Here is a 26,845-nt window from a genome sequence, read left to right as displayed (position 1 = left end):
CATTTTTCTGTCCCCTCACACCTCCAGTTCACCCCAGTTCAACAGGTTGCTGCTGCCACCTACCGGAAGAGGTCTGACTCTCCCTTCTCCATGGTAACTTTCCTCTGTGTCTTCTGCTCACTGGACACTTCAAAGAGGCAAGTCCGTTTGCTAGTACACCAGAAAGTTATTTTTTTGGTTGATGAGGGAGCTGTCTAGAAAATGGACCTTCTAGAAGTGCCAATACGAGCCCACATGTAGGGGAAGAGTACAGACAGGGGATATATTTCTCTTGTTAACAGGAGGGGATTGTTAGATGTTGGCCATCTATTATTTCCAATTATAGGAACAAGCACAATGACTGCTAACAGCCGAGCTAACAGAGCTAACAGCCAAACAGCATGTTGCTAGTTATAAATAAAGTGACCACTGCTACTGCTATCATCAACAAATATCTAGCCATACTAATATTGCTTACAGAAACCATAAAAGGTTGGTTTCTCAAGCCTACCACTTTCACATACACATTTAAAGACACTTGAGCCTTTAAAAATAAATGCTTAGCTCACTTTAGGTACCTTCTATAATTCTTGGTCTTGTATCATTTTGTGATTAGACTATAGTCTAAAGGACTGAATTAATTTGAAGTAAAGATCATATATATTTCGTTCCAAGCTTTCAATGAATTTCCAAAGAGTTAAGATAAACTACTCCTTTGTTAGCAATTGGGCTAGTACTCATCAGTCTGGTAAGAGAACAGAAAGTAATCTCTGAACACCAATTCATCTTTCCACTAATCTCCTTAAAATTTCAATTAAGTCCCCTGAAGTTGCAAGTGAAGTAAGGCAAAGAGACTAAAATCAAGTCAGCCCAAGTGCAAGATCTTCCATGAACACATACACATAACAGTTCTACCCCAATGTGAAAAAAAACCCCAACCCAAACTGCTGTCCACATCATGAAGCAAGAACAAAGCACATCAAGTAATTGAGCTGTACAGGTATCTGCAATTCACAAAAATAACAGTTTCAAGCTTGGCAACAGACGCTCAACGGTGACACTTTTACACAGATCTGTATTTTACCACTCAGTTGTGAAAACCCTTCAGAATAACAAATTTTTAATTGGATAGTTTTACAATTGTAATTTTACAACAAATGTAGTTTTACACCAATTATAGTCATCATCAGCATGAAGCTGACTAGAAGTGTTTGCAATTCCAGTTCTAAAAGTAAGAAACAGTCATCAAAAAGAGAGACTGCCATGACCACATAAAAATGAGCTTTGCTTTTCTGAAAGGCTTCAAAAAAGAAGAAGAAAGGAATTCTTATCGGTATAATTTCTTTTTCACTTTATTTCATTCAAAGCAAGCAGCAGTTATACCCTTTAATGGAGCAGATTAAGCATTAGAGACTAAGTTTAGAGAAATTCTAAGGTTTATGGAAAGACATCAGGCTCCACAGAGCCTCTGCCTGACAGCATGGAAGGCAAGAGTAAAACTAAAACCAGTCTAGAAGATTAAGACTCTGAGCAGTTATAAACTCAGCACAGACTTTCAGTTTCACATTTGGCAGTAATGCTTTTCTATGCATTCTGACAGTTTTATCTATACGAAGGACTTGGAAGGGAAGGAACTTGTCTTAGTCTTGCAGCCCTGTCCTCATTTCTCTCCAGTTTTCCCCTTTAATTTCCACATCACCTACAGTCCACCCATTCCAAACATTAAAAAAAGGAAAAAAATAGAAGCATTCATAATTAACCTAGAAAACCCTGGGTTCTTGAGGGTTTTGGGTTGGGGTTTTGGTTGGTTTTTAAAAAAGATTGTCCCCCTAAATTTTTAACCTTTAATTTTTGTATGTGCAGGCTGTGTTCTGCAGCCTTGAAGGAAAGAAGCTTCTGTTTTAAGAACATTGAAAATCTGACTTCAGGAGCTGGGGCTCAAAGAACACTAATGATCATGCAGCTCATTGAAAAACCACTGGAGTTGGCACAGTGGGGTTTTTTTTGCTACTTGTTCCTGTCATCTCTTCATGCACATCCTACCAGTAAACAAAAAATATATTCAGAAATCACAGAACAAATATATTCAGAAACCAACACTTCAATTACTCTGCATCCTTTTTTCTCCACTCTATCTGTTAAAGAGCAACCACAAGAAGAAATTTCACTTTCCAATCATAGAAATGCCACTTGCTACAATCAGCAAGACAAAACCAGCTACAGATGTAGTTTGAAACAGATGTGGCGCGGTAAGCTAAAGGTTAAAAACCAATACAGAAAGAGCAGAGTACAGATTCCCTTGTAGGACACTCAGGAAAACAAGGAGAGAAAGGTCCTGAGAAACAACCACTCATGAGAAAAACCTCACACAGCAGACATTCAGTTTAAACTGCAGACTTTTGGAGGGGGACATATGAGTTAATAACACCTACTAGAAACAGTCTTTGACTACCCTCTATAGTATTCATTTACCTTATGCGTTACTGATATAAATCCTACCAAGTACTGTTTACAACTACAAGGTCCCCAATACACAAGTCCACGTGCCTACAACAATTTGGTGATCGAGTTCTTGGAAACCGCATCTGCTATTGAAAGATAATTTTAACTGGCTTCTCTGCTAAAACTCTTTATCTACTTCAAAACATAAGACACCAGCATGATTTTAAGACTCAAAGTTCAGTTTCTCCCCCTCCAATACCAGCAGTCTTCAACTTTTTAAATTTCATTCTCTCAGTCCAAGAAAGATGTGACTGAGCTGCAAAAAGATAACCACCTCAACAGCTACCTACACAAAGTTGGATAATGATTTAACATGTAAGGACAATAACAAAGTCCCCTTTTTTGTCAAGGAAAGAAAAAAATAAATGTAAACAAACATGATCACAACCAAGAAAAGAGAAGTAAAAGTCTCAGAATAGACTATCAGAGAAGATCTGCCTACACACACAGTTGTACAGTCTGAGGTCCCTGACTCACTATTTGCTCAAATACTGATAAAAGCAAGTATCTGTTCCCCATGCATGACATTAAAGGTAAAAATAAACAATGTATATGAAATAACCAAATAATTTAATTATGCTACCAAGGCATTTAAGTGATTATATTGCAAATAGGTGAACACTATAATCATGGTCCTTTAACAGAGCAAAGATATTAGAATATCGCTATCCCTAACTACTGAAGAAAGATGGAAGAGATTAAAAAAACCTCTCCCTTACAAACATCTGTAATCACCAGGTTCTTTTAAATAAATAAATAAATATTAATTAATTAAAATAAAAAAAAAGCTATGAAAAATTACCAATTCCTTTCCCTCATTTAAGCAGTGAAGAAAGAATCTTAAACCAGAACTGTCATGAGATCTGAATCTAACCATAAAAGAGATTAAATGAATCATTTAAGCCTTATCAAAAACTAGTTTGTTCAGAATATCCGGGCACAAAATTAGGTTCTCCAGCTTTTCAAAGAAAGTAGTCTCCTTCCCCTTTACACCTTTCACATACAGCACATTTCTTTCTGCTCAAGAACAGCTTCAATTAAGATGTTTCATTACAGACAATACCACTTTGAAACTCTCACACTACTTCAATCCAGAAAAAAAACACTGGCAGTATATTAAAATGCTTCACACTTCAATTAAAGTATACCACACAAAATTATTACACGTCACAGTCTAAATCTTTATCAAACTGAAAAGTACAAGTCAGAGAAAATTATTTCTTTTTGAAATGTAAAAGGGTTTTTGAGATAGAAAATGACTGGCTAAAGCAATCAGTCAGAGGTTTCTCTTATTTCAATGAAGTAAAAGCAGATTTCTTCTAATGGGGGCACACTTTTTGGTTATTTTAAGGATTTGTGGAAAACTTCCATGCAAGAGTTTATTCAAGTAGGCCATTTTTTGAGAACAGCAGGCTTAAAGACATAATGTAATAACCAAATGTATGATTAAAATATACTTCTGCAGATCAAACAGAACTCATCTTCAGTTTTGTGCATTGTTGTACTTCCTTTTACCCATATTTTTCCTGAGAAAACGACTACAATTATTAAAGAAAAACGCCTGAACTTTCCTTGCTAGGCTTACAATCAAAATTAAACTCTCCTTTTTTCATTTTGCAACACTTATGAGTTTTTTCAGTTACACTTGTAACTGACATAGTAGGGAAAGCCTCAAGGCAGTATCAAACCCAGCACTCCAGCTCTCCTCAGGCATGACCAGAGACATCTTGCCCTGCAGCCCCCAAAACAGTAAAGTCTCTTATGGTTAACTCCCATTCCATAACCATTTGATCAGCTGAGAGGTGGGTAGGTGGAAGCAGGCTAATGAGGAAAGAAAATAAATCTACCCACTCCTTGAAAGTACACTGACCGTTTTCAAAACACTTCCACCTTGTGTAATAAATATGACTATCGCCTATCACTACCGATTGGCAAAAAGAGTAAAGTGCGTGACCATTATCAGGCACGTAGGTATTGATGAGAAAGTCCCATGTTCTATTTCCCCACAGGAATAGATGCAAGCAGAATCAATGGTCTGAAGCAACTGGACAGACAGGCATGCCATCAGATAACTAAGCAGCTAAGTACCATGAACTCCAACTTCCCTCCTGTTCCCTAATCATAAACCAAGGAACTATAGGGCAGCTTCTACTACCTTCTCATTTACCCTGAGTGACTCACCTTGAGAACCATCTCAGTTTATTCCATGAACTTTGAGATTTAATTTCCCAGCAATCTCTCCTGGTCAAGGAGCACAAAGGACCGTATCACACACACTTTTACTTCTGGGCTGCTTGAATATTTTCTTTTCCATTTTTCTCCTCTTTACAAAACTCAAACAATTTCTTTATTTGATAGGAGAGGTGTCATTGGTAAATACAACGTTTGGGTAAATACCTACTGAAAGACAGACTCTGGCAAAAAATAAATTCCTTTTGCATCTTAGTTCGGGACTTGACTTGTTTATTAATGTATCATTTACTGATAATGCTTCAATGACAGTAAGGCTGGGTATTTCAGCCACTCCTTAAAACGCAGTTCCAAAACAATTCAATACTGCCACTATGAGCCCTCCTGCTCCCAGGCATGCATTCCCCTTCTCCCTCCTGTGACCTAAGCCATTGCTGGCACTCATCTGATCCTGCAGGACGCCAAGCCAGTGGGGGTAGGGGCAGAAGTGGTGTTAATTTCCTGCTAGTTTAGCTTTTAGTTAGATGAATGCCAGTGTGAACACGGAAAGAAGCAGAGCCAATTTACACTGATTTACACATCATACCCCTTAATTTTTCCCGAGGGCAATCTTGGAGAAGGGGGAAAAACCCCAAAGTTGTACGCAACACTAAAAGAGACTTTTCTGATTTTACATTATCTTAGCAGTAGAACAAACATTTAGGAAGTTAAACACCTAGCCCAACCACACAAGGCTGTCTCTGGCAGCTGTTACAAACAAACTACAATGTGGGCCTATAGGGTAAGAGGAAGGAAGAGACATACAAATTCTACAGAAGAAACACAAAAAGGGTTAATAACAGTAAACCACTTCCTTGAGTTGTTAGCAGCTAACTGGAAACAACTGTGTTAAAAGACAGCACCAGAAGAGAGAGCAGGTGGAGACATTTCAGAAAGACTGGTAGGACACCACCAAGAAGGAAGCTACCACCAAGAGTTAGGGAAGACAGACCTTCAGTTATTTAAGACCATACCATGAAGAAACGAATGGCCGCAGAAGTCCCCTATTTCATCTATCCTCTTCTCTAGAAGAGGAATTGAGGCCCTTGGATATGAAGGGAGCCCATATCATGAAGGGGCCTACAGCTGAGCTGCCACAGTTTTAGGCTAACAGAGCCTGCCTTCATATCTAAGTGCAGTTACCTTCACTTGTGACGTTACACTGGCAGAAGGACCTGCAGCACCAGAGGACTTATTTGAAAGAATAGCTGCCAGGAAAAAGGGGAATGAAAGGAAGAAGCATGGTCATGGAAACCAGGAGTTGTTTTCTCTTTCTTCTCTGTTAGTTTCCAAACTAACAGCTTCCCTACCTAGGAACCGATAACACATCATTTTAAGATTAGCCATTTCCCCCTGAGTTTCCCATGTTTCACTATGAACTTTCTTCAAAGAGAATAATGCTACTTGTTCTGCAGCCTTCTGTAAAGGAAAGAAAGATGCAATCACTGCACTTCCTGCTATGTGAGGGACTAATACCACCGACCCATTTTCTGCACTTTACTCCACACAGGATTCAGAGAGAGGAAAGCTGGGAAGAGCAGAAATGCCTCCAGTACTCAAGGCTTCTCAATATGTATTGTTTCCTGCTGTTATAACCTTTAAAAGATGGCCACCAATCCTTTTACAAATTAACCCATCTTTTACCTTTTCTACCTTAAACAATATCTCCTTACAAAGGTCCTGACACCACATACAGACTAATGAGACTACTAGATACTCAAAAGGAAAAAACTAAAAATAACCTGCTGTGAAAAAGGCAGATGAGGAAAGTAGCAGAGGAAAGCTGAGAAAGAACAGAAAAGATGCCTCATAGTGCAAGGTGAGTAAAGAGCTTTTAACACTGTAGGGTTCTCCACTTTGTCACACCACTTGGGAAGGAAAGAGACTCCCACAACAGCAGCAAGATTTACAGAAGACTAAAAACCACATTAAAAAAGTCCAGAACACTTGCAACTAAGATTCTGTCCCTATCTTATCCATATTCCGAGGCCCCTTCTTGCAAACTATGGGCCAGGGCTGGGGGGGTGGGGTGGGGGGGGCAGGAGGGCGAGGAGCAGAGGGAAAGTGCAGAAGTAAACCACTGTTTAAAAAGCTAGATATCAAGACTACACTATCATCTAGCAACAAAAACAGAAAGGGGTTCTCTCTGAAACTCACATACATGTATTATTAAACTATGAAGTCTAAAAAACCTTTTTAATTATAAAACCGCCAATATTTTGGACATATTAACACATGCCAAAAGTAAAAAATGTTAATGTTTAACTAATTACTAAAATGACAAATTTTGTTATTAGCTTGCCAATAATTCTAAAAATGAGTTAATTTCCCACCCCCTTTATTAAACACTTCATCTTTGCACTCAGATTTTGACCTTCCCCTGTGTTTTCTGAATATTATATCACCTTTTAGCCTTTAACTAAGAAATTAGCTGTACTTTATCTTTCTTTTTACAACTGGAGTTAAACACTGAAAATGTAAAAAGTACATCCAAGTAAGAATAATTGTAAAGCCTCAGTATTTATCTTCTAACCAGAGATACAGACAGATACCATGTATTTTCAGGAAACTAAACACAGCGCCAAGATTCCATTTTATTAAAACAAATATTAAACAAATCCATGGAGGAAAAGTAACTCTGCTAGTCTGGATAGCTCTTCACAACTTAGACATACTGATACATTTCTTGCATTTGCAACAAAGATAAGATGCCTGTTAATAGAAGTAGACCGACTTTTGAAAGATAAGATGAACAATGTCATACAGATAAAGTGGCAAAGGATTCATAACTATTATACTTAGCTTCATATTTCAGAAGGGTTCAACTTTTCACCCATTCCAATTGTCTAATGCTTGTCCTGCAAAAATACTAAGCCATGGGTTACAGGCAGGCATAATTGAAGAATGCAAATGTGGACTTTTCAGAGGAGCTGGCAAGAACAAAGGTATGAAGAAAACCTGTTGTGCTTTAATTTTGTGATAAAAGCACAATTTTTTTCCCCATAAATGAATAGCAAAGTAAGTATTATTCCTTCCAATTACAAATAGTTTCACTCTCACAATAGGTTCAAAGGATGACAAAGCAGTGACAATAGATTCTTACGTTCAGAAGGCAAGCAAAGTGGAGCTGCTAGGCTTTTCCTAAATCAATTTAAAATCCTACTCAATACAGGTACATCAGAAAACAAAACTACAAGAGCCAGAGAAGCTGTACTGCAACAGTAAAACGTGAAATGAGAAAGTGCTTTTGAAATCAGTGAATTTTGACAGTCTGAGCAGTCACTGTAGGCGTTCAGCAACATTCACTGACATGACAGTATAAGGTGATGACTTGCCTTTATCACAAACAGGCAGCAGCTTGAAGTCACACAGGCAAAGCCGAAATACTATTTAACTCTAAGACTCTTAAAGACTTCAAACCAGAAGACAACTGTTTTTTAATTAACAATATCCCATGCTAGTATAACTCTGGATATTTTGCTAGCTTAAGTATCTTTTTGAGCATGAACTATATTATGTTGAGTCAAGTTGCAGGTCTCAAGATCTCATTTGCGTTGGCAAGAATTTCCCCACTCATTGATGGGGAGTGGAAAAAACATTCCACAGAGCTGCCAATGGCTCTACACTGAAGAAACACAAGCTACAGTTTGGCCTGTTCATTTGGCCAGTTTCAACAGGAAGGAAGCCTGAAGCTCCATCAACTCTGCTAACACCATTAGGTGGTACTTCAACTTTAAGACGCTCTCTGTCACAGGGAATTTACTTGAAACTAAAATCCACAAGAAAAATTAAGCAAAACAAATATAATAAACACAACCACAAAAAAATAAAGTAATGTCGAACTTCAGCACCCGGAAAAGGCTTAAACACCTGTGTTTTGTACAGCATTTTGTAAACAAACAGACATTTACATTAAGCTTTAGCTTGAAGAAGTTGTTAGTATCTGCCAGACTAGAATGTGAACATGCAGGCCAGATTGGCAACTACTGTTATGTTCCAAAGTCCATAAAAAATGTGCAATTTAAAGAAAGAGAACACCTACATACTAATTTTAATTTACTCATCTTTAAATGAAGCTCCATACTCACTAATATGGATGAATAGTAGACTATAATTTAATAGACTCACCAGCTTCCTCTCATAACCATTAAAGGTTACAAAAGGCTCTGACTCTAGGCCAGCTCAAATAATACTCTTCTGTAGTACACAGGTGATAGAGGAGTATCTTTACAAGACTTCTGTTTTGCTATCCTATTTTAACCACACCTTTTCTCAAGTGCTGACAAGTGCTGCACCTTTTTTCTAAATGATTCTCTCCATCTTTCTCTCTTTCCATAGTTTATTTACCTCATTGCAGTTACACTTATCTGTTAGCCACACTTTCACCGGTTTCAATGTGACCCGACTTTCCTACTCCATTGCAACACTGAACTACAACATTTAAAGATTAAACACCTTAGAAAAACCTAGCCATTCTTACTGATAAGGAGAAGACTGGTAGGATTCTTAGAGGCACCATCACCTAAAGCTCACTAATTAAAATATGCCTGTTGAAAGCATTTAAAACTCCTTGATTATCTCCAGATAACTGGAGAAAGATTACTGTTACCATCTTTCACCCAGGTAGGCTACTGGTGAAGATTTCACACAGTGCCAGAACACGGGTTCTGTGGTAAAGTTAGTTCAACTAGTTTCCATCCTACTTCTTGAAGGGCTAGCTTTTAATTTGCATCATTTTGGCGATTCAGTTGGTGACCCTGCAAACAGGTGCAGTGCCACAGATGGGCGGAGATGAATTCTTGAACTGGTCTTCCTGCTTGTCTATCGTAGCACCACTCTTAGGTCTACAGTTTCATGAGAGGTTTTCTCCTTCAACAATAACAGCTTAATGAACTCTTGATCTCTTCTTCTCCGTTTTTGCCATCCCTCAGTTTTGCAGAAAAACCTGTTTGTGAGATCATACTATAAACCACATCAGTGAACTACGGGGAAAGGATAGCAAATCCATACACTGTCACTGCTGTAGTGCAAAACATCCCCCTCAGTGTGAAGGTATAGGAAACTACTGAACTGGTCTAACAGTTCCTCATCATCAAGGGGTTAGTCTTGCTCCATGAGATAACCTAAGACAGTTAAATAGCAATCAGCTTTTTCTGGTTAGTTTTCTAACCCCCAGTACATAGACTGACCTGGCTCACAGACAGATGAGACAAGTACCAGAGACCAGCTGCTTGTGTCAGTGAAAGAAATCTTCCCTGTTCAATCAGAGTAAACTATCAGCCTGGCCACCGATGCTCACAAATACTTGCATTCTTCCATTTTTTGCTTTAAACTTCCTATCCCGAAGCCATTTTGTAATATTACTCCAGGAATATTTCACTTAGAAATACTGACAGAAGAGTTACAGCATTTCTTTCACAGCAGCAAAGACGTATTTTGTATCAATAAACCAAAACTGCTACCCAAGTCAAGGCTGAAGCTATTCCAGAAAACTAACACCGTTTTGCATGTGTAACTGCAGCTACACTAGCAACCTCTGCATGCATACAGCTACATTACGTAAGGATGACACTCTTTATGCATCCAAAACGATGCAGCCATGTTGGTACCATTCATAGCTTTGACGAGACCCACATCACCCGAAGACTGAAGATAACAGATTATTATACTGATTTTTTTTCCCCTCTGCAGTATGTGTATGAAAGCATTACTGGGAGAAATGATATTTTCCTTTCAGCCTGGAAACCACAGGGGTTTTCAACCCTGTGCAGGGGAAAAAAGGAAACAAATAATGGGTATTTTTCTCTGAACCTTACTGCTTAACACATCACCTGCTAGAAACAAGAGGCTGGAGAGAACAGAAATTTCCACAATCCAAATGACAGTTCTCTCCCTCTGCTTACAATTTATTTTACTCTCCTTCATCAGATACTGTGGAAGAGGAATCCAAAAACTGTTGCACTTTAGGCCTGGGAAAGGAAGATCAAAATGTGCTTCTTGTAGAGGAACAGGAACTAATGCTTTAGCAACCCCTTTTACGCACACATTTGTGCTAAGTCCTAACTCAAATATATGAAGTAAGTTATGTTGCTTAAAAAATTTGCTAGTGGGCAATTTTCTCCTTGTATTCAACTCATTTTACAAAAAAATGTTCTCATTCTGATTGAAGTCCTGAGTGTAAGCATCATAGATGTGATCCACTGTCACAACCTTCAACAGAATTCCCAGCTTTGATACACCTACCTCTACTCTAAGCAGCTACTGATGAATACAAACTGGTGAGGGTCTAACTCAAGCAATTTCACAATTGTTGTATGAATTGTTCAGATAATATTAAAAGTCATGTAGAAACTGAAACAGCTAAATGAATTACAGCTATTAAAGACATTTTTAGTTAATTTAAGATTGGCACTATTTAAAATGACTGAAGAACTAAGAGATGTAATAGATGTAAAATAACTAATACTTTGCAAAATGTCTTTGTCTAATCCAACATATGCATCTTCATAAACAAACTTTATTATTCACGGGACCACAAACTCTTCTGGGACTGACTAATAAATATTTATACAGTGCCTTGCACAAAAGGGCCTAATCCAAGTCAAGCTCTCTGTCCAATACCAAAGCATAAATAAAATATAATAATCCGGTATCGGCAATTATTCCAGTATTCAGTTTAAAATACAGAGTTTGACATACACACAAAATCTTATCCCCATTTACCAAAGACAGGACTAGTATTTTAAAAAAGGGAACAAGACACCAAAAGTTTTAAACGAAGCAGCTTTATAAGCCAACGTGAAACACAGTGCTTTGTACTTATCAACTTAAAATGCCTTTTTAAGCATAATTTTGCTGAGCCCCTGAAGATTCCCTGTTCCCAGGCTTAAACCCGTTAGATTATAGAAGGCTGTCTATGAAAGATAACCTACCATTCCCTTTCAAAAAACAAAGGTTTGTCCAACAAATCAAAAGTAGCAGTTTAAACTAGTTGAATGAATTGAAAGAAATCCAAGTACAGAACTCATGACACTTTTTTTTTCCTCTCATTCTCTCAAGAAAGCCTAAATGGTGCAGGGGCAAATTTAGCAATTGATACTCTTAAGAGGAAACAGAATGGGAAACAAGTTACAAGTGCTGAACTGGTCTCTTAAGAAGGAACAGAAGTTTCCAAGAAGAAAGGTTAGAACAAGAAAGAATGCCAGAGATAAGCACAAACAAGACGGCACCAATGTTTCAATTGTAAAGTATAGATCATAAATTGCTTAGGCAAGGGAGAGTGAAGAAAGGATATGAATAAACAGATCTCCTCTTTTACAGTGGACCTACAAATAGGATAGAATATCATCAAAAAGGCGGTTGGAGAAGGTAAATTCCACCTGGGACAGATTTTTAGAGTCAAGAAAAAATAAACAAAAATATGAGTGCTGTAAATAAATGGAGAAGTACCATAAAAAGAGATATGTAGCACGGCACAGACACAGAAGGTGGAGACTTTTCTTAAGGGTTTAAACACAACATGAATTGACAAAGGATACAATTACATGCCACACTGTACGACTTTTTTTTTTTTAAGTGTGTGCTTTATTTTTCCCTATGTAAGTGAAAGAGTTAATAATTTTCTCCACCTGGGGAAATCAGGCACAGGACTTGCATGGGAAAAGACTTTTCTACACTTCTAACCTTCAGTATAAAGTAGAAATTGATTTTACCCCACACCCCCAACAGCTTCAGGAAAACAGATGATTTATCTGTATGTACATATTAGTCATAGCTTCAGACACTGGACCAGTAACAAGTAGTAATGTCTAATGGGGTGGTGACATTCTGAAACTTACTGTATTTTTTTTTCAGGGAGTTTATCCTGCTGAGAAAGACATTCTGAGAACATATTGATAAACAGATGGCTCAACAAATGAGATTTTATTTTTCTTAACACACATGCAATGCAATTTCCTTTCAAAAATGCATTCTAAAGCCCTATCTTTGACAGCCTCTAAGAATTTTTCTAAAAATTACTCCCTAAATATATTTATGATTGATCTTTCTACAAGTGAAAAAATATGAAAACACCTGGTAACAGCAAAGCATCTCCTTCAACCATAAAGATATGCTGCAGCAAATAAAATTAAAAGTTTGCTGTTAAGAGTATTTCACGTCTGTCAGTGATTTCTTACCCATTTCTACTAGCATTACCTACAGAATAGACATACCAGACAAATACTTATTTCAAGATTCAATGAACTCCATGAAATATTTAATCTCTAATATCTGAATTAATCTGTAATAATCTGTATAATCTGAAATCTTTAATAAATCTGTAATAAAAAGCAACTAATTTCAGGCTTATTAAAACAGTTTGATTCTACCATGGCTCATCTTCACAGATAAATCTATTAGACCTGGAAGTACATTAAATATACCATTGCACGCAACAGCCCAGAGGCATGACTGAATTACACTATTAGCATGAGACCAACATTGAAGTCACATTACCCAAAACCTCTGTAACTATATAGGATGTAACAATAAAATAATGCTTTTGACTAAGTATTTTGAGAATAACATGTATTTCCTATGCAGTTTAAGCAACTCCTCCCTTACCCGTGCACAGTCTTGCCCTGTGCTGCTACAGGCACTGTGCCAGTCTAGTGGTTAGGGCAATCACGGCCAATGAGACCCATACAAACATGTATGCAGGCACAGCAGAAGAGGCTCTGTATGCGTGGAAGCAACAAATATCACCCAAAATCTAACAGCCACCTCACCCTAAGAGTTTCTACCATTGTAGTCAAAAGCGTGCCACTGTTGTAACACAACCTTAGCAGCCCAGCACTCTGCTCAGCTACCTGATATCTCTCACCTTTTCTTTTTTTCCTCCCCCTTTTTCTCAGCCTTTTTTTTTAGTTCTCATCTTCTTAAGAACCCATTGTGATTTTTTTTCAGTAAACCAAAACTGGCAGCTGCTGCTAACCTTCCTCTTAAAGGCACCGTCCCATAAATAGCAGAACATAACAAAGCCCCATTTCCCATAGATTTGCATTCTGTCTCAGCCTTGCCCCCGGGTTCCAAGTAGTCACATTCCACCTCTACCCCAGATGCCTATTATCTTACCCCTCCCTTCCAAGCACTAGCCACAATATACTTAACCTCTCATGTCCTCTAACTACTGACTGAAGAAAAGAGTCCTGAGCTTCGTATCTAGTTCTTACCCACAGACAACTGGTTGCTGGCCAACTGGCAGGCTAAATACAGGTAACTGCTAAATTTATGCAAAACTTTTCCCTAAAGAGATGGTCTTACTGAATGAAGCCATCAATTTTAACAAAGCTTGTTAAACATTATTAAAATGTAAAAGTCTTTGAGACTTTGCCCCTTGGCTAATTTCTTTGCTGAAACTAGCTGATAAACTCAAAATTTATCAAGATACAGGATTAAAGAAAACATAATTGCTCAAGATTTGTGGCTTTAGAAGGGCAAATTAAAGATGCTTTATACATTACACAAATACATAAAATGCAACAGTAAGTCTAGTTCTTTAAAAAAAACCCAAACACATAAAATATGTGCATCTCATCCATGTGAGAAGAGCTGATTCTGAACTCCCAAATAGCAAAAATTTCTTCTCTAGCATGTCTAATTAACTAAGGTTTCTTAAAGAAACTGCATTTACGCATTCTATTTCTCCTTTTTATAAGTTTTGCATCCTCCAACCATTTTCAAGTGCATTTTAAAGGAGGTGTAAATTTCTACAAATTTTTGAAAACTGGCAACTTTTGTAGAAAAAAAGAAGCTCAAATTCATGCCTTCAATGAGAGGAAAAGCAGGTGGAACTCTGCCTTCTCCACTGGCAGCCCCTACAGACCAACCAGCCACTACGCACATAGCACTAGATTTGATTAATTCTGGAACAACATACTTATTATTCGAGGGTTTATCTAACTTAAGAAAACCATCGAAGTAGTAAGCATATATACTGTCTTTGTCCTATTTTTGGTAAATTCTAGCAAGCCTAACAATATCATGACTAATAAGTGCACAGTTTTGGTTGTTTGGGTTTTTTTTTTATTTAGAAAAAAACCTCATATACGCAACCTCCAAAAATATATGGTTTCTTCCTACCACTGTGTGTTCTTAAGTTAATACTTTTCAAAACACTAAAGGGACCACAAGTTTTACATCCATTCTGAAACACCAATTTTTAAATAATGGAAAAATTAAATTCTGCTCATAGTACAACCAGGATCTGAATGAGTTTTAAACAACTCATCATTAAAGACAGTGAAACTTGATCTTCATCTGTGCTTAGAGTAAGAAAGAGCAATACATTTTCCATATTGCTACAAAAATTGATTACATATAGCATTTTTCTAAGAACATAATGCATATTTTAAACAAAAGAATCTTTTTTTTTTTGTGAAATTCTGTGGCCAGACACTAATTTAAACAAAGTTTATTTAGCACATTACCATAAGTTATGCTCAAGTTCTTGCCACCAAAAAAAAAAATCTAACACATTCTAAAAATATTAACTATTTAACTGCACCTACGGCAACCAGAACATCCTGAGTGATGCTGTTCATTCAACAACAGACATGTTCCAAGGATATCAGGATACCATATACAAACAACACAGATCTTTCAACTTTAGTTATGTCAAGCTATTTCATTTGGTTTCACTAGAACCTGATTACAACCGATTAACGAACACCAAAATCCAAAGGCAGCGTAACACAAAACTAGAAAGAACTCAGTAAAGATCTGTACACTGTTTGGAATACTTTCTTGCAGGGGAGCTGACCTTGCTGCTCAGTTCAATAAAAATAAGTTCCCAATTTTACTATGATAATGATAAAGGTCTACAAAAACTTTTATCAGGGAGAGCATTAATATTATGGCTGTGATTTCTTGGTAAGTGTTCTCAGGAGAGGGTGAAACTGAAACAACTATTATACTGGAACCTCTGACTACAATTAAGAGTTTATAAAAATATTATCCAATTGTGAATTTGACAGCTTTCTTGCTCTCACAGTTGCATTTATATATGTGGAATCCAATACAGATCAGTTTGCTAAGCAGCGTTCAAGACATTTTAGAACATCCACCAGCATTTCTCCTGTTTGAAATAGAAAGTGTATACTTTTCCAGTTGAGATAACCTACTGTGCAATTAAAGAGAAAAAAAACCCAACTTGAATCACTGTATACATTAGTGGGAAAAAAAGTTAACTTTCATTTCAATCATTTAAATATTTGAGTTTTGAGTATAGCTTTAAAAAAATCCAGTTCTGAATCACTGGAATTTTTGTTCTATTTCCTGTAAAAGCACCAACAGCAACATCATTTAGCATTCCGCTTGCAGCAGTTCAGAAAAGATCAGCCTGATCCCTCAGTCCTAACTTTACAGTCATTTCATAAACTTGAGGTCACATCTGACGAATTTATTTCTTCCAGTTTTTCCAACCATGGAGATCATGATAAGGAGGTAGCACTTGCAATAGGATGAAGAACAATCTAGTTTTATGTTTCAAAGTACCCTCTCACAAAGAAATAGTTTGCCAAAAGTTCTTTAAGCTCCCTACCAAAAAAAAAAAGTTTGCTGAGAATAATCTCTTCAACAGATGACAGGTTTAATTCTACAAGGCTTGAAAAGCATACCAGTTATCTATAAAGCCAAAGATCATGACAAAACAACGCAGGGCCTCAGCCTTCAAAACAATGCCATGGTAAGAAAAAACACTATCTTCTTCCATTCTGTCACTGTTGGAAAAGAGAAGTTTCTACCAGGACAGTGTCTTCGGAAGAATGCCCATTTTCAATAATTCTATTTTTATATCAGGAAACTTAAAGGAAGAGAAGAGAACCCTTTGACTTCTCTTGACGTTGAGAAGGAAAATGGTTTACGTTTCACAAAGTCTTTGAAAGCTGGTGTAAGCAAGGGTAGCGTAGCATAGCATAGCAAGAAGATGGCACTGCCCCCACATGTAATGACAGGGATGATGCTTTATCAAACATCTCTCAGAAACAAAATTGGGGTGACCCAAACTGAGTATGTCCTCCAACAGCCTTCCTCCTCTCTACCCCTTTGCAGGCTCTCCTGTGAAGCAAAACGGGAAAAAACATCCAGGTCTTCTCAGTTTTTAAAAGGAATCAAGAGTCCGCTCAGTGTCCATTCTGCTGCAGCACAAGCCAAGGTACTACCTACAGACGAGCATCCGTAAGTTTAACATATGGATAACAGCCATAAGTGACTGAAACTTTCATTTAAATTGGAGGGCAGAACTTAGCGAAGCTGATGACATGTCTCTCCTAATTTGTCAGTGGAACTTCCCTCTTGCCAAAAGCAGATATCAGAATTCTGAGGTTTGACGAAACCCAATTACAAAAATACACATAAAGAACAAATAATTGAAATATGTATATGAAATGCAAATGCCTGATTACCTGGTAAATCATTAGCTAAACTGAAAATTATTCCTGATTTCAGCAGATTGTGGCCAATGATTAATATAGTGCTATTGCTATAGAGTCACTAGCCCTTCTTACTGTAGTGCACGTGTAGTACCATTTTGGTGGCTAAAGTTATCATACAAAACAATTTGAACAGTCTAAGAATTACTCTGTTTTTAACATTTGTCTTTTAAACATCTACGTAAGTCAGAGTACTGAAAATTATATGCAACACCATTTTCAACGTTCTACAGCTGAGCTTCAGAAACAGCTTTATTCAGTCAATATCAAATACCCTAAAATTACGATGATTAGAAAACCACAGCTGAAACCCACTCCTTGCTAAGAAGTACTCCTTCGGGATTCCTTTTTAAAGTATGTACTTACTATCATTAATATAAAACACCTACAGGTCTCAGGCCAAACCAGGCTCTGCTGAGCTACCAGGTAAAGTAGGAAGAACACAAGGTCCCTGCCCTGAAGCCCCTCCTACATCTAACAGGACTGAGCATTCGGACTTTTAATACAAGCCTTTCAATGAATGAGACAAAGTACTACACACCTCTGCACAGCGTTCCCAGGTCTCTCGGAGGGACAAAACTCAAAAAAAGAAGACGAAAAAAAGGAAACTATGCATCTCCTCTCTTCGAAATCCCTCTTATCAGAACCATTTCAAGAATTTCTACTCAACAATTAAACTGCCTCGAATAATGGAAACTAACGTCCCAAATATTCTATATATGGAATCGAGCCCAGCCAGCCCCCGCAAAGACACCCGGGCACCAAAAAAGAAAAATCGCACCTCTGACACCCTGTTAATTCATCCTCAAATGGCGGAGTCTCGCCCAGCGCACTCACACCTGTCACCTGCTGGGCGCCAGGCCAGCCCCCCTTCTCTCCCCTCCTTTCCCCCCGGCCCGGACAGCCCGCCGCAGGCTGCTTCCGCTCCTCCGCGGGCCGCCGCAGCCCCCCACCGCAGGGCAGGCCGGGGCCGCCGCCACGCACACCGCCCCGCGCCCCCGCCGGGTCCCTCCCCGCGCCGGGGGAACCAGCTTCCGCCACTGGCGAAGGGAAAATAAGTTTCCATCTCTCCGCCGGACGCCCCGCTGCGCGGCGGCTTCCCGCCCCTGCCCTCTCCTCCCCACCCCGGGATGAGCGGGGTGCCGGGGGCTGCTCCCTCCCGGCGCGCAGGCCTCCCCTCCCCTCGGCAGAGCCCGGGGTGGGGAGAGGAGCTGCGGCAGCGCCTCGGGCCCCCTGCCCTGCTCAGGCCTGCGGGGCGGCCCTCCGCGCCTCCCCCTGCAGCCCCCCGGGGATGGGACCAGCCCCGCCAGGAAACCAGCCCGGGGAGCCGCCACCAGGCCCGCCTCGGCGGGGTCAGCCTTACCCTGCTGCCGCCTCTCCTCCTCCTCCTCCGCCTCCTCCTCCGCCGCCGCCTCCCCCACCACGGCAGCAGCCGCCGCCACTACCGCCGCCGCCACCAGCGCCGCCGCCGCCTCCGCCCGGCAGGGGGGACCCCGCCGACCCGACCCGCTCCGCAGCCTCCCGCCGCCGCCGTTCCGCTCCGGGGGGGGAGGAGGAGGAGGAGAAGGAAGGGAAAGGGGGGTTCCGTGCTGCCGCCGCGGGCGGGAGAAGCGGGGAGGCCGGGGGTGGGTGGGTTCAGTCGGTGAGCGGGTGCCCGCTGCGGCGCCGCCGCTCCCCTCCTCAGCTGGGACCGCTCCGGCCGCGCGCCGCTCCCGGCCCCCCCCTCCCCCCCGCTCGCTGCGGCTCCGAATCAAAATAGTGTCACAATATGGCGGCGGCGGCCCAGCATCGCGAGACCCGGCCCCGGGTGGTAACGGGAGGCGGCGCGCGCCAATGGGCCGCCGGGGGAGGGGGGCCGGGGCGGGGGCCTCCGCCGGCACCGCCCACGGGGTGGGGCGTGGACAGGGGTGGGGGGGCTACGGGGGTGGGGGGCGCTGCGGCGAGCGCGCGAGCGGGCTGCCAGCGCCTGCCCGGTGCGTGGGAGTCCCGCGCCGCCCCCCACCCCCGCGGAGCAACGGCCGGCGCCTCAGGCCATGGCGGACCCCCGCCTCCCCTGCCCTGCCCACCGGGCACCCCCGGCCCCCGCGGCCCCTTCTCTTCCCTCGCCCCGGCGGCAGGGGGTGGGTAGGTGGGCCGCCCGCCCGCCTGCCTGCCTGGGAAAGGGGAGGCCGGCGGGAAACGCAGCGGGGTGTGAGGGAGCTGAGGGAGGAGGGAGGGAGGGAGGTCAGCTATCGCAGAGGGTAGCATCAGCAAGGGGAAAGAGAAACTAGGAAAAGCAGGATTAATTAAAAAAAACCCACCCCTATATCCGAAACAGTTGTTCTGAGAGGCGATTGCCAGGCACTTTCTGTAAGAAATGGTGGTGCTCTCCCTAACTTTCTTCATGCTTTACACAGAGTACGTGATTTCCATCATCCCTCTGAGGTACGGCTCGGCCTAATTTGCTTTCCAAGCTGCCGGCAGGCGGGCGGGGGCCCGTACGCTGGCCGGTGAAGCAGCCACCGGCACCTGCAGAAGGCACCCCCGACCCAGCCTGCAGGGCCAGCGGGGCCGTCATCTGTAGGAGGGGAGCCTTGCCAGCCAGGCGGGACTCACCGTGGGTCCTAACGTGCAGACTTGAAAATAGGGATCCGATTCCTCCTACAATAGACAGGCATCCTTGATTTCAGTGGGGTGTTCAAGTCGGTCTTTGCATTTCCATAATTCAGGAAGTTTCATCTTAAACGAAAAGACAGCTTTTTAGATGAGTAAAATCACCTGGTAAATCAATTGGTTTGGGGAGTGTGATACTCTTTCTCACTCTTCCTGTATTTCCTTTCTTCCTGCATCTCTTGGATTCTTCCTCCCTACAGTGAGCAGGTGCTGTCTAACAACGGACAGTCCCTCCATCCAGTAATTGCTCCACTGTAATTGTTCAGGTACATTAATCAAACCGTTCTCTTTTGCAACCCGTGCTGTAGACAATTCATGATGTGCTCAGTCGTCCGCTCAAGCACAATGCTGTTTGACTCCTCCAGCACAACTGTTTCAAACTTTGCTAAGCCATACGTGACCTTTCAGACAGACAGGATAGTATACTTACATGAATACATTTTGTGCACTAGAAACTGAGTTTATTTTGCTGAGTTTATTTTGCTAAGTTTAATACCAAGTTAAATATTTGACCCTTTTGCCTACAGTTGCTATAACAGGGATTTGCCACAGGAAAGTGAAAGACCATCTCCGGCGGCTCCATCAGCAGTATTTACTGCAGTGCTTAAGTGCTGGGATCATGTGAGGGAGCTGCACGATCCTTTCCCCCCTCTCCCAGACTCTCCACGCTGCCTCTATGTCTATGTCTGTCCGTTGTCAAAGTTACTCATCTCTCCTCTATAGCAGCCAATTTGGAATAATTTTTTAACACCTGCCCGAAATCGAAGAGCGATGTATTTAGGAAAATAGTTCTGTGTACTGAGGTTCAGAAAAGAACTCCTATGTATCTGTAACAAGAACTAGGAGGATCTATCTAATATTAAAATCTGGGTGTACGTCTTACCGCAGTGCAAATCAAGGCTTCAGTCACCAGCGGGGCACCCGGCGGTCTGGTCGAGTCAGAGCCTTGCCCCTTTCCCTGTGATTTAGATATTACCCATTATTTTGGCCATACAAGGTATGAGTTCGTGTTTTAAAACCTTCATCAGACTGTTTATATTCTTCACTGCTAGAAAGTGAAATTATAAATAGGAATGGGGGATTATTCTAAACATATTGTACAGGAAAATCATTTCTGCAAAGGGCAGTCGATTTTGTCAGCTTGGTACTGATGTTTCTGATGCTGAAATTTCCTGAGAATGCTTTTTAGAAAAGATAAGAGATAAGTGCAGTTAAAACCAATCCACAACAGCTGGCATAATTATTTCTGAAATTGAGTTTAAAATCAATTTTCCGCAGGGGAAAACGGTGTCATCGGCAGCTTTAAAAACACCACTTTTCCGTAAAACATTCACCTGGCAATTTCTTTTTTATCTTTCTAGACAGAAGGTCTGTCAGTCTTCAGGTTGGCAAAAACAGAGGTAGCATTCACTGGCCAAAGGACAGTCCTTGGGAGCTCCCAGTCTGAGCTTACACCCATAGCTTTTCCTATAAAAACAATTAGAACTTAGATTAATAATGTGACAAGGAAATACAGAAATTCACCTTATTTCATGAGCTTCATGCATTGTACTTTTCCTGTTCTTTCTCAAAGTTATCAGCTGTGTGCCATAGTACAATAATTTCAGCAGCCAGATGTAAAGAGGTGGACAATGCTGGATTTGGAAGTAAATTCCACTGCAGAGCCTCAGCATAAAGCCAAAGCTGTGATCAGTACACAACATGGCTTTGCTCAAGTGAAGGTTCTCAGCACTTGTGTCCCCCACACCGCTATGAGTGCTTGTACTATGTAATAGCTTTAAAAAAACCCTTTTTGTTTCCAGTATAGTAGTCCAGCTATTGATGTTTATTTGGAGGAGCGTGTTGGAAACTGTAGTGTCAATATTCTAGTTTACTATCTTTTCCTTCTGTTTTAAATGCCAGTGTAACTCCAAGTCTGGTTTAAAAAACAAACCGAACCCAAAACACTCTTCTTTAATCAGAAACATCAGCTCTGGGAGCTCAGAATTTATGAACAATCCTAAAATAACAAACAAGTATAATCATTCAAGTAGAAGAAAATATATTGGTAACAAAATGAGTTTCAGGTCAAATTCTTCAAAGACTATAGTGAACTCGGGTTGCTTAGCTTGCACATGAGTGCAGTTACGAAAAGCTGTTGTGCCCTGATGTTTTTCTTTTCAATCCACAGAACACAAACAGCTCCACTATCAGTGTTGAGACTCCCCTGGTTTTCCAGGTTGTTCCCTTCCTTTCTTCAAGATAGCACCAGCTTTTTTACTTCCTAACAGCTCGTCTATTTAGGAGCAGAGAGCAAACATGACATTTGAGATAAGGATATGAATAAGAGGTGCCTTAGTGGTTCATGAGTTCTAGCAGCCTTGCAAGATTTGGATAAGGCCTTTCCATAACAGAAATCCATTGAGAGAGACAGCCCACCCTGGCATTTAAATTTTAAAAGCATAGTGAGCTGTGTTACAGTGGAGCATTATTGTAGGCTATGTATTGATCTTATATCCTGAAATAATACGCCTTTGGAGACTTGGTAAGACTTTTTTTTTTTTCTTTTCAATAACCTATTAAAAAACCTATTCATTTATATTGATCATGAGTGTCTTAGAAGAATGTTTACACTTGAAGGAAAATATCTTAGTCTAGCCAAAGCAATTCTGAAGTTTTTTAAATAATTGTTTTAAAACTGGGAAAGACTGCCATATTAAATCAATTTTTTGACTAAGTTGGAAAAAGTGCGTCCTTGATAGCATCAACAATTTACAGATCTTTCAGTGCTCTGAATAAGAGAATTAAAAATGTATGAATATATGTTCACATGACATACATGAGTCCATACCTACTAGGGAGACAAATTTAATCTTATTTAATGCTACCATATGTCTCTTTTATGAAATTATTTTTTGATAATTCGTGACATAAAATATAGAAAGCCAAGACCATCTGAGGCTCCAAGATACTTCAGAAAAAATACTGGTTCTGTTTCTTCCCAAATCTACTCTTTCCTATGCTTTGTGGAAAATTCAGTAGAAAGTAATGATAAAAAAAAGTCCGCTTTTCTTAAGATTTATATAATATTGTTATATAGTCACTGCGTGTCTTTAGGGTCTTCAGCAAAACACCTAGTCTCTTGCTAAGGTCCGTCTTTCTTCAGGGTACCTTTCAACCACTTCCTTAAACTTTATGCTGTGTTGAAACCTGAGGCAAAGAATGGGCTTAAGTGTTTTTCTGCACAGGTATAACTTGCTGATTTGAGACAGGAAACATACCTTGAAGTCCAAACAAATGACTTTCCTGTTCCAGATGCAAATCAGGCATGACTGTTTTCATAGTAAAAACTCTTGCAGAACGTCTTACAGCTCTTTGATTTTCCAGCTACTGATTTTAACTTCTCTCTCATTGACTGCAGCCAAACCCCCTTCCTTTACACACTTTGTAAATGTGAGAGTGAGAGTGCAAACTGCAATATACTTAATCTTATTATATATGTTAACACACAAGGTACAGTAATTATATTGTGTTTAAATTCCCCCAAATGTGGAGGATGTTACTGGTAGGTGGCTAGCATATTTTAAAAAATAACCCAAAGTACCCTCTAAACCTAAATGGTTCATGGTATTAGATTTCTCCATCATCTTCTGGCCTTCTGCCCCACTGCTGTAATTACCTTAACTCCTCACTTAATAATAAAACTCTCTGAATAAATCCTGTGCCTGCTATTAAGTAAAATTAGAGCTTAGTACAGATTCTCTGCATTTTTTCTTCTCATCATCTGTGGTGCTTGACAGCTTGCATGGTACAAATGAAACACATAAAGCCTTTAAACCATCCCATATTAAAAAAAAAAAAGTAACTCAGAGCTTTCTAATGCTGATATGTACTAGAAACAGTAAATTTTGATGAAAAGCGATACCAGATTCTTTATTTCTGTAGAAAACTTACTGGTGTAACCAAACAGAATTAATCCTGTAAGCTTATGTAAGCACTCTACTGGTTTGTTTCCTCCTGCATCTCATGCAAGCCCTTGTTGGAGAAGGCGGTTCAGATTCCAGGTCCACTCTGTCTGAGGTCTGTCTGAGATTGCCAGCAGGAATGGAAATTGCAGCAATACATTTCACTATGTGAGCAGCTACTCTCTAGCTACTGTGTCAAAATCACCAAGTTCCTGTTCCACCTGTGTGACTTTCAAGTTCCAAGTTGAGCTATGTTGCAGTCATCATTTCTCAAGGTTTTACCTTTTCTGTGGGAAAAGATCACTTGCATATGCCCACAGTTAAAAATGTTTCAGTATCACAGAACCAAATATTAAGAAACCCTGAACTTCTAGCCCATCAGCTCACTAGAAGTAAGAAAGATCATCTCGTCTCTAAGCTAAAATGCTCAATACAACTAGGAAAACCGATACAGAAAATATGGTGGTCATTCATGAAAACAACCAGCTAGTATCTCAGCTGTTTTCAGCTACTACAATATTACGCAGAGGTAGAAGAGCAAATTGTGGGAAGTCTGTTAGGAGTTGCATAATGAACATATGTATTGTTGGTACTTTTTTCTTCTCAAGATCTTCTGTTAAATAACAAAATAGCTTAAGTCTGTTCTTCCATCAGGAGGGCACCCATTCTGCAAAATACACACAATCCTCCAGAATATAACCCACAGAAACTATAACCCCAGCTAAGCCATACACAAATTTGCGCTTAAATTTAGGCATAGGAAAGTTCTATATCAGCTTTACTCACACGCTTAAAATTAAGAATATGTTCTAACACTTTGCTGGATTAGGGCCCATGTCAGCAAAATAAATTTATTGGGAAGAAGTAATAAAAACGTAGCTTGCAGTCAGGGACAGCAGAGCCATTCACAGCTACAGAAGCTTTAAAACACTAGCTGGTATTTATATATTTAAAGAAGAAATCAGGCGTTAAACAAAACATTTCTTTTAGATAGCTATCTAATTAGTCTGCTACAGAAGCACCTTTTCTTAATTTGATGAAAAACATTTTTTTGCATCCTTGCGTCCCCAAAAGCAAATTGATGTACGCATCAAGGAAAAAAACTGTTTTGCAAGCACAAGCTTCAAAAGCAATTTTCCCACTGTTTAGTAACAGCCTGGCTGTTCCAGAGATACCATTGCATTCCCTGGAGAAGAGGACAGACAGGAGGCCAAGCTTTTTAAACACTGAGCGTCTTGACACACACGCACCTGAATTTGCTCATTTGAGTGTACATACTTGTATATAATTGCATAGATGCAATAAATGTCAGCTGACTAATTCTCTTGTATGCATTGTGCGCTGATGTGCATTTATTTTTAACGCTAAGAACCTCTCTAAATATTTGGTATTGTACATCTAGCATTTAAGGAGAACTTACATCATTTGCAAAACCAGAATGGATACAATTCTACTAGACTGTGTCTATATTAATTTTATTCTTTCCAGCAGAAACTTTCTGTTGCTAACAACGGTGCGGCAAAGTATGAATTCTGGTGTAGATGTAGTTCCTTTGGCGTTTCAAGTGCAGTGCTATCTGGCCCTGTTCAGAACATCTCTGTATCAAGATGCCAGTGGTCACAGCAGCTTACTCTGCCCGAGCGCTTTGCCTCTTCCCAGTAGCAGTGGAGCTGTACCAATGGGCAGTCCTCTCACTAATAGCCTTACACAGAAAACGTGTCAAACTGTTTCACAATAACAGCATCATTTAGTCTTTTAGTGTTACATCACACCTGAATCACCAGGCAATGCACGTGCATTGTATTTTCTGCTTTTTCAAGAGGAAAATCTTTCATTCAAAAGACAAGACACAATCGTTTGTTTTTGAGTTAGCTTTTTCTCCCATCTTTAGTAGCCCTCTCCTTACAGCCAATTTTCCGAAGGGGATAAGGCCGCTGAGTACGCAGCGTGTAGGTCTTTGTGCTCATCCCTCACTCCCAGCCACAGCCTCTGAGCCCATGGGACAGTTCCAGACAGACACATTTGTAATTCTCAAGTTTTTCAGAAAATAAGCGTCTGGGGTGCAAAGAGAGACAGTACTGTCCCTGCAAAAGGGAAGAATAATGATGGGTCTTCCCTCATCCTTATGTCACATGAGAGATTCCACTGGAAACCCCAGCTTTGAGACACAGAAAAAAGAGGTTTCATGACTCCACTTTATCAAATTCCTGATTTCACTGGGATCCTCGGTCCTCTTTTTATATCTTATTTGCACAGTCCACTGCTCAGTGAAGACCTGTTCAGGGTCCCAATGCCCTACAGTACAAACAAACATTAAACAGGAAATTTATTGACTGCGTAAAACTTCTGAGATCACAGATGGGAAGAAAAATGGTTTGAAGAGAATGTTCTCTCTGGTAATCCTTATGGACACTTATGGAACTCTAATTAGCAGGGTTTGTCAAAAAAAATAAATCTGTTCTTCTTCCTGCTTTCAGAGGTTGCCTTTTCTTCAAAATTCACCCCTTTACTGCCACTTCTGAGGTCCCATTTTGATTTCTACAGTAATGGCAGTGATTCGTACAGATACCATTAATGAAGTTAAAGTTTTTAATCATTTTTAAAATTGCAGACTTCTAGTGAACCACTGTGCTACCTGTTCAGCTGGAAAAATAAGCACTGTGGAACCCATAGCACATACCAGTCACGTCCCACTTCCATCGTATGCCTGTCATCTTCTGCCGACGGGCAGGACACCTGAGCACAAATTGAAATTGTGTTGTGCTGCACGTTTTGTGTCGAGACAGTGCTGCAAAGAAGCCTTAACGCTCACCTGCACATGGACCAGAAGTGTGGCAGAAAGGAAAGTTTGATTTATTGGCAATAGCAGCAAGGTTGGGGCTATGTCAAGCTGTCCAGCTAAGCAGGATGTGCTAACCTGTACGCAGAAACCAGCCCCATACACCAGGCTAAGACATGAGATGGCCAGAATGACAGTTCAGTATCACCAACAGTTAACTCAGTGCTGTGTTTTGAAACAGCTGTAGTAATGGAACCATAAAAACTCCCACCAGGTTGAGCTCTCCAGTT

The 26,845-nt window shown here is 40.4% G+C and overlaps 1 protein-coding gene across 2 annotated transcripts in view; it reads right to left on the bottom strand.

Annotated features, from left to right (window-relative positions):
• The window catches only part of TAB2 (TGF-beta activated kinase 1 (MAP3K7) binding protein 2), a 65,004-nt gene extending 46,043 nt beyond the window's left edge, over window positions 1-18,961 (bottom strand). The window contains exon 1 of one of the 2 annotated variants that reach the window (XM_074580378.1): window positions 18,544-18,961. The gene's annotated coding sequence lies outside the window, so the exon portion shown is untranslated. Of the gene's footprint in view, window positions 1-17,721; window positions 17,953-18,543 lie in introns of those variants that run through there. The other variant, XM_074580379.1, reaches the window with a different exon arrangement.
• Window positions 18,962-26,845: the final 7,884 nt, after the last annotated feature.

The sequence above is a fragment of the Larus michahellis genome, chromosome 3 (genome assembly GCF_964199755.1).
Source record: "Larus michahellis chromosome 3, bLarMic1.1, whole genome shotgun sequence".
Lineage (NCBI taxonomy): Eukaryota > Metazoa > Chordata > Aves > Charadriiformes > Laridae > Larus > Larus michahellis.
Note: the sequence above shows the minus strand (reverse complement) of the source record. Positions and strands in the feature narration are given on the sequence as shown.